This window comes from Drosophila willistoni, chromosome 3R (assembly GCF_018902025.1).
Source record: "Drosophila willistoni isolate 14030-0811.24 chromosome 3R, UCI_dwil_1.1, whole genome shotgun sequence".
Taxonomy (NCBI): domain Eukaryota; kingdom Metazoa; phylum Arthropoda; class Insecta; order Diptera; family Drosophilidae; genus Drosophila; species Drosophila willistoni.
In genome coordinates, this window is record NC_061086.1 from 7,856,486 (window position 1) to 7,865,751 (window position 9,266).

Consider the following 9,266-nt stretch of genomic DNA (forward strand, 5'->3'; position numbering starts at 1 on the left):
TGCGTTTATGCTCAGAGATTACTTTTTGTGGCCTCGGCCCGCTGACCAATTCCAATTCCAGTGATGACTGCACATAATAAAAGCCAGACAACGACGATGGCAACGGCCATGGTTGGCTCTTTGTATAAAGAAATAAAAATAATACCCACAATTCTTTCTCTTGGATTTTGTTTGTACCCCTTCGTTTTAGCCCCTACTCCTAGAGATATTGTTAATGTTTGATGTTGGTTTTCTTCCTTTATTTATTTGTTTGGATGACATGGAAATTAATTTCAACTTTCCCTTTGTGCCGCGACAAATCTCGAGTTATTTTCTTTTATAAGATTTTGTTATTCTCTGCACCGATTGCTTGCATTAGTCTAGGCAATCAATCAAGAATTTTGCTAGCTACTTGGAAACTGTGTTTTTTAAAAAACATATGTATGTACATAGGTTAAAATTATATGCTGTTCTTTTGAATTAGGAAATCAAAGTCAAGGAAAAGCGACAACACTCTGAAAATAGAATCTTATAAGGATAATTTACATATGTATTTATTAGTACCAGCAAGAAAAGTGTATTTCAAAGTCGTTGGATTGAAGATATATGCAAACGATTTGACTTTTAAATAAACTGACAACAGTTGTATTTTCTTTTAATTTTGAAACGACTACAAATAAAAATTATTCTGAATGCTTTAACAATTTTTATAAACATTTGCAACACCCATTTATGAGTAAAAAAAATGTTAAAGAAAAAGCACTTCAGTTCTTAGTTTGCCGTGTGAGTTGATTATAACTACGTGTAATTATGTTAATTATTTCATTTTACAGCCACATAAATTACATTTGCATTTGTGATATGTGAAGCAGACAGAGACGACCTCCAACTGGAGAAGCGGCCAAAGCTTTAAAAATGGTTACCAGGAAGAAAACAATAATTAAAACGCGGAATAAAAGTATAAAGAATATTATGATTATTATTATTATTTGTATGCCACAGAAAGGCAGAGGCAAAAAAAAAAGTAATCCGCTTGTTAAAAATAAAACGCAAATAAAACCAAAAGTAAAAGAATGTTGAAAAGGAGAAATGAAACAAGACAAGGCAGTGGGAAACGAGCAGATAGGATGGTGGGTAAGCGGGTGTGTGGGGGGAGAAAACATAATCATCATAAACCGGAAATATCCCGACGGCCAAAACATCCGCACATAAATTTTGTAAATAGTCTACAATTTTTCGTTTTGCCATTTGCTGTTTGGCATTTGCCATATCGCGTGGCAAATACATTTAAGTGTCTGCCCCAAGCTGCCGTCCCTCTAACCACTTCACTGCTCCTCCTCTCTTATGCTCTATCCCACGGTACAGCACAAACACAAACACAAAACTTGGCCAACTGCAATAAACACACAAATTAACCCCTAATACCAACAGCAGCAACAGAGCTCCAGGACCAAAAGGACAACAACGTTCTATGTATTATTACTGTTATTGTTGTTGCTGCTGCTCCTGCCACTGCTGCCCCTATTCTCGATCCGTCTCCTGGTACGGCTCCTTAGCAGTCGGAACATAAATAAAATATTACAATTTTAATTTGTCTCTAATCCCGTTTGGACGGCCAAAGCACACCAGCTCCTCCCCAGAGATGGGAAACTGGGAGGCAAACTGAGCTTATGCGGTTTGCTTCGGCTTTCATAAATTGCCTGATTGCTCGCCGTCTCCTTCTATATCTATATCTACTTTATATACATAAATCAAATGAGATATAATTTCAAATGCCCGCTCGCTGACAGGGCTCATACTTATTGCATGTCCTAGTCATCCACAATCCAGACAAACGGTAACTAAATACACAAGTAGACAAGGTCAGACAACGGACGAATTATAATGCCTAAAAAAGCTATAAATACATGTACTTTAGAGCTTTATTATGATAGAAAGTGAAGTAGTAAATAATTAATAGTTGATCAAATTTTTAATAGGTATTAAAATAGATGCCATATTTCTGAGATTTAAATTTGAGAAATCTTTCGCGGGCTCCCAAACAGACAACCGAACAAGTATTCTTACTCGTCTGCTTGTTGTAAACACCTTTTGAGCACACTCATAAAGCTGAGCTGCTTAAGTTTTACAGCTTCCTCTACTTTCTTATTTCATTCTTCACCATTGAAGATGACTACCAACCCATTCTACAGAGCCTTTAACACCTTTTCAGAAATTTACGATTTAAAAGCACATCATTGAGTAATTATGCGGTATTCAGAGACAGAGCGAGACAAAAAAGTGAAAGCATCACAGATATAGAAAGAATATTTTTGCCTCAATCATACAGCACACATAACCATTAACAGGTTCATTAACTGTGAAGACAAAACAAATATAATTTGTAGGCCAATAAATTTTTTTTTCCTTTTTTTCTCTTACCCGCATAGACAAAACGGAAGCCGCAAAAATACTTATATTTAGTAGACAATACAAATACAAGAACAATATACCAAAGCTGAAGAGACAGAGAGAGAGAGAGAAAAAGTACCAAATGGTAAAAAGGAATCCTTTTATTACTTTTGGCATTGGGCAACAGATTTCCAGGGCACAAACAAAAAATGAATTTAGCATAAATGAAACATTTTTACGAGCTGCCATTACATAGCAAAGAGCAACATGACGACAATAAAAACAACCTTACCTACAAAAACGAATAAAATATACCCTATACATAGGCTAGTAAAAGATTATATGTACTCAAAATATGCGTATTTTCTATTTCAGATATATTTCATTGTGTATTAAGTAATGTTTTTTATTATATTTTTTAACTATTATCATCCACAATATTTATTACGAGATTCCGAGTTACCTTTTAGCTATCTGGTTAACAGGGTATTGAAAATTGGGATGAGAATGAGATAAACGAAACGGACAAAACGAAAGCAAATATTTGAACACATGCAAAAAGAAATATAAGAAAAGACAGAAATAATGAACAAAATATGCCCAAGTGCAAGTCACAATTTACGTATAAGCAATGTAAGTATATATATAAATATATATATATAACGATGTCCCCAACTCTCCAGATAGGTCTGGGCAATAAAAAACATCATCGAAGCCATTTGTCAAAAGGCACCAGGAGACGAAAATGTAACGAATCGAGACGAGACGAGTTGCGAGTTGCTGCTCCAGCGTATTTCCCATTTCGTATTCATTGCCAAAAATCACAATAACAGTCAGACAAGACCACACCAGGGCAGAACAAAACAGAATGGGGCACAGACTGAACCGGACCGTACCGTAGCAGTCGCGGCCAGGCCATTCTCAACATTGTTACAATGCTGCCGACGTCAAGTATACAACGTTGGTAGGTAGTTGGGATTTCGTGGGCATTGCTAACTTGTGTCCAAACACGCGCTCGTCTACAAAATGCGTTGGCCAGTTTAAAGCGTGCCTGGGACTGGTGGGGAAACGCATAAATAATCTTGTTGCTCACGGCTGTTGAAATGGCGTGAAATAATAAAAGAGACGTGAAAGCAATAGCCAGATACAGATACAGGAGGAGCATACACATACACACGCACACTCAAACACAAAAGTACATACACAAACGCAAATATAGCCACAGACAAACGCTGACTAAAAAGGGAATGGAAATGTGCTTGGCCATGAGCAAGTTGAGTTCTGTTGTTTGTCCCACTGCAGGCCATTTTTGAACTGCGAATCGCAGGCGCAATTTTTAATGGGTTTTGAAGGCAAACTCACTCTCACTGACACACACACACAAAACCCAATCGAAGCGTTTGGGATTTTAGCCTAGTGAATTAAGTGAACGCATAGATTGCGTATACGCCATGTGAAAGTGAGAATGTTTGCCATGTACTCGTAGATGGAATAGAAATGGTGGGAGGCCGGTTTGAAGCAGCGCTGTAAAATGAATACGTATACGCTGAGTGAGCATAACGAGATGCATGTTGCACATTGTAGATGATTCCCACTGCCAAAAGTGATATTTAGCTGAAAAGTATGCTACGAATTTTTAATTTGGACACTACTTTTTTATGCTTTATAGAAAGAAAAGTTTCCTAGTCACGCGTATTATTTTTTTCGAATGAATATTCATTTCAATTGATAAACGATTTCAAATATGTTAAATGGAATTAAGCTTTAGCCTAAAATTGGAGAATTATTCAAACTCATCTTAATACCTTTCCAGATATTGCACATTACTAATCAGAAACCCCAAAATGGAGTTTCGTTTCCATTTCTGAAATCAAAAAGTTTTCATTACAAACATTAAGAATTTTTCAGTACCTCATTCCTCTGAGTCTCTATCTTTCTCTCTCTCTCTCTCTCTGTCTTATCCATTTCTAGATGCATTAAAATAGATCACAAAATTTAACAAGCTTTGCGGCAATTTGGTACAAATGCCTGTCTTCTTTCTCTCTTTCACCGCCCCGCACCCGCTTCTTGTAGCTCCCTTTTCCACCATTATGACCATCTCCGCTTCGGTAGTGAAAACGACAAGAGCATTAAAATCCAGTGAAAAGACTTTCAACGACGAAAATCTCTCAACGCGACAATCCGAGAAAAGCAAGCCAACCGCCATGTCATTAAATGAGAAAGAGAACGAGAGCGAGAACGAGAACGACACCAAGATGAAGGAGAAAGAGGAAATCCATTAAAAGCCGAAAATCAAACCAACTTTATTGAATATCAAATTAACATGTTCATAAAAATGCGCACATTAAATTAAAATCGCCACGCCAAAAGAAGGAGAATGGTAGAGAAAAAACACGCAAACCTAAGGAGGAGCATGAAGTGCCAGAATCGGAGAGCATCAAAGAGAATGGTGGTAAGCGTAAGAAACAAGGAGATGGCAATTTTCAGTAGCTATGGTGCAAAGAGGAAATAATAAAAATTAACTATAAGACAGAGGCGACAAAACAGACGGAAACTACGTTTATGCGGCAAGAAATTAAACGAATTTCATTTAAAAATAATCAACATAATTTATATCAAGTTTAAAATAATTGATTCTTAGTTATTTGAAAAATTCTATTTTATTTTGTATTTACAATTTTATTGCTCTGTTGCCTGGGTTTTATATTATATATTATATATATTTTAAATCTTAGTTAAATTATTTTGTAAGTTACATCAGTTTATGTTTATGCAGTAAAACAAATTCAAGGCGTTTATAGTAATGAAATACCTTTTCTTTTACCAGTTCACAAATTCACTTTCGGGCATAAACCAAAACACTTGGCCATTTTCGACTTTTGGCATGGCTATGAAAAGCGACAGTGGCGACATTTTATTTATTTATTTCGCTTAGGTGACAAGAACATTGAGGATATACACAGACTTATTTCACTACGACACACAGTCTATGCTCTGCGTGTGTGTATGTGTCTGTGTTTGTATGTATGTTGGTGTGTAATTAAGTGAAGCATAAATAAAATGCCTTTTTAGTATTCATCACAATTTATGCTAAGCTCTGAAAGAGAGCACCAAGTCCCTTCTTGCTCTCAGAGTCTTTGAGAAGAGGACGGACTCGGCTGTTTTTCTTGTTACTGTTGCATAACTAAGTGACGTTACAATAACAACGTAGCCAAACTGCGAGAATTACATCGCGCTAGTAGGTTCTCGACCCGCCACCGCTTCGACTGCCAGCCCCCAAGTCTGCCTGACTGCCTACTCGTAGCTCATCAAATATGCAATTAAATCAGTTTCCGTTTAATTAAACCGGAAGTGCGTTGGTTTGAGCTCTCTCACGCACACGCATAGCCAAGCCGGCATATTGGTTAGCCCACCGACCACCATTCCCTATCGTTCACATCTCTCCCAGCAACTTTATCTCCAACTCCAAATCAACCTCCACTCTTGCCTTCTCTTTCTCACTTGGCATACCAATTGTGGTTTGATTTTTAAGTGCTGTCAAAGGGGCGTAAATTTTTACATTTTTATGAGGCTTTTTTTCCACTGCATTTCAATTTATTTTCCCCCACCGCCACGATTTTTAATGGAATATTTTTGCATTTTATTGAATTGTGTGCAGAATAAGCCAAATAGATAAATTATTTTCGAAAACTTATCAAGAATCTTCTCAAAGCATAGCTAATTATAACATAAAAAATTGTGCGCCTAAAGTTATATGCTGCCAGTTGGTAGTGCTGCTTATTTCTTAATTAATAATTAAAAATGAAAACAAGACAAAAAGTAAGACGATTCGCGCATGCGAGCACTTTCACTCGGCACCGCATAAAAACTTGCAGTGAAATTGCCACAATTTCAAGAGAGACGCCCGTAAGCATCGTGGAATGCAATTTAATGCTCTATAAAAAGATGATGTACTTTCATTACCTCTAAGATGATGTGAAACACTAAGAATTATGACTATAATACTAAGACTATCTAATAGGCAATAAATTTGCAACGTTTTTTTTCAGAATTAAATTATAATTAAAATGCGTTGTCCTTGAGAACTTTTACCAAAGAAAAGAGTGTTAAATATTCATCTGAAATAGTATTTTATGATATTGTAGTATTTTTCTCGTTGTCAAGGCATTTGAGAGAATAACTGTGTCATTTATGAGCAGCTTACACAATCACACATTTATGCATATAAAATATATATACAGACATATGTACCTACATACATGCATATCACTTATATGTATATTTGTATGTGTAAACATACTTTAGCTATTTTCCAGCGTTGTCAACGGCAACTAAACCAAACAAGCAACAATAAGACGTTAAGGATGATGGCGATGAAGACGAGGATGCGAATAAGAATTGGAATAAGGGTGGCGGAGGTGGTGGCGTTGGAGGGAATGGAGATAAAGGATGATGAGACACCGCTGTCTCTACGACTACCGAGATTCTCATTGTTGCCATAAGTTAATTTGTGTCTTTTGCATATGCATGTATCCCAGCCTGCATACATACATACATACATATGTGCGTGTGGGTATGTTCCTGTGTGTGTGTGTTTTGTGTGGGTGAATGTTTTGCATTAAAACTTGAAAATTTAAATGCCTTAAGTTATACAACTTCAACCGTTGTTGCATTGCCTTCCGTAATTAGCATGAAAATAACTTGGCAAGCAGCTGCATGCTTAAGGCTAAATCTTTCAACATACATACTTACATACCTACAGTGGTGGTCAGCGGGTTAGCCCCTTTTTTTTTGTTTGATTTCAAATTTGATTTTCTCGGCTCCTAAGAAAGTTAATGAAGAAATTTTTTCAGTAATTTGTTGGTTATTGTATTTAGATGATGACACGTAATTATTGTCATGCCAGCTTTCGGGGTTTTTTTTACAGGTGCGTTTGAAAAAAAATAGGCCCCCAAATGCTGGCCATTAGTTTAGCCCGGTCTTCAATTCACTTTAATACTTAGAATAAGAAAATATTACTTTAGTTTAAATTGGTATAGTAAAACGTCATCAAACAAAGAGACCTCAAGAATTACATACAAAATTCCGAAATTTCGATGGGCCCCAAAACAAATACTGGGGCTAAAATGAAAATTTTTGGTATGCAGTTTATCTTAGATTACCTAGATCTACAACTTCTTCAAAGAATACACATGTCTAACTATAATATTAAAGATTTTGGAAAGAACGGGCTAAACTAATGGCCAGCATTTGGGGGCCTATTTTTTTTCAAACGCACCTGTAAAAAAAACGCCGAAAGCTGGCATGACAATAATTACGTGTCATCATCTAAATACAATAACCAACAAATAACTGAAAAAATTTCTTCATTAAATTTCTTAGGAGCCGAGAAAATCAAATTTAAAATCAAACAAAAAAAAAGGGGCTAACCCGCTGACCACCACTGTATGTATGTACATACCTACATATGTATACATATATTTTTTTGTTCCATACTGAAAACGAGACACAGTGACACAGAGACATGGAAACATAAGTACAGATAGAGAACGAACATCGAGCACATGATTAAAATAAATGCATATTTAATGGCCTAATATGCCACATGTCAATATGCAACTAATAATTGATTTTATGTATTTATCACACAAATTAATGTTAATTGGAAGCTAATATTAAAATTTATTAACACCATAACCATACATGGCGTATGATTGATATACCTCTTTGTCTCTTACGCTCTTCACCTACACGTACATGTATATGTATGTCTCGCTTCCTCACAAAGCAAATATCCATCTTTCATTATCTCCCCCAACGTGTAGTACTAGTTCTCGTTTCATTGAACTTTCGGTTCATTGGTGTTTGGTATTTTTGCCCGGCTATTATATATCACATTGATTATAATTGCATCAATTAAAATGCCAATTCTGTTAAAAGGAGCAGCATTCTGGTCAAGACTTGAATGTCTGACACGCTTCTATCGTTCTGCTATAACAATTTCAGGAATCTTTTTACATATAGATGTGTATGTTTGTTTGTATGTATTTAACTCCCCACTCGATATATGTATGTATCAGCTCCTTTTGCGCGTCATTAGCAAATGACGTTGGCAACACTTCAATTTATGCTCCATTGGTTAGCACAGGACTCTACTATAAACTGTGAATATTCCAGAAAGAAAATTCTCCCAGAAAAGAATCTAATTTTCTTACGATTCTTACCTAAAGACATGTAGAGCTATAAAAAGTGTAAAATTTTTGTTTATTTAAAGGAAAACCAAATAGTTTTCCCCAAGTCATGAAACAGAGATTGCAGACATCTGGCAGAACACTCTGAAAATTACGAATGTGAATAAAATGTAAGAGTGAAAAATAAATAGAATTTTTATAATTTGATGCACACTTTTGAAATTTCTAGGATTCAGTTCTGGGAACATCATCAGCTTTATCATATCGAAAACAAGTAGCAAAGAAACATTCTCTCTACTCTTTTCTTTTGTTCGTTTTTCTTCATTCTTCTTCTTCTTCTTTTTTTTATTTTGCAATTTTAATTACAAAACTTTTCATTTCGCTATGCTACGCCTTTAGTGTGGATGGTTGGAGTGTGGTGAGATGGGTGTTTGTTTTTTTTTTGTTTTATTTTTTTCCTTTCTTGGTCGATGGGAGGTCTTGATTACAGGGCGTGCTTATGCGCTGATTGCTTGGCTATTCCATTTCATTCACTTAACCCCTCCACACTGCTGTTGCTAGTCCTTCCACATCGATGATGATTGCTACATACAATTGGCTTGACTTTTCCATCATATTATTGGTCAAATGTTTATTCGTTTTTGTGTTTTTTGTTTTGTTGTTTCTTTTTTTGGTTTTCTGGCACATTCTTTTTACTTTGTCGTC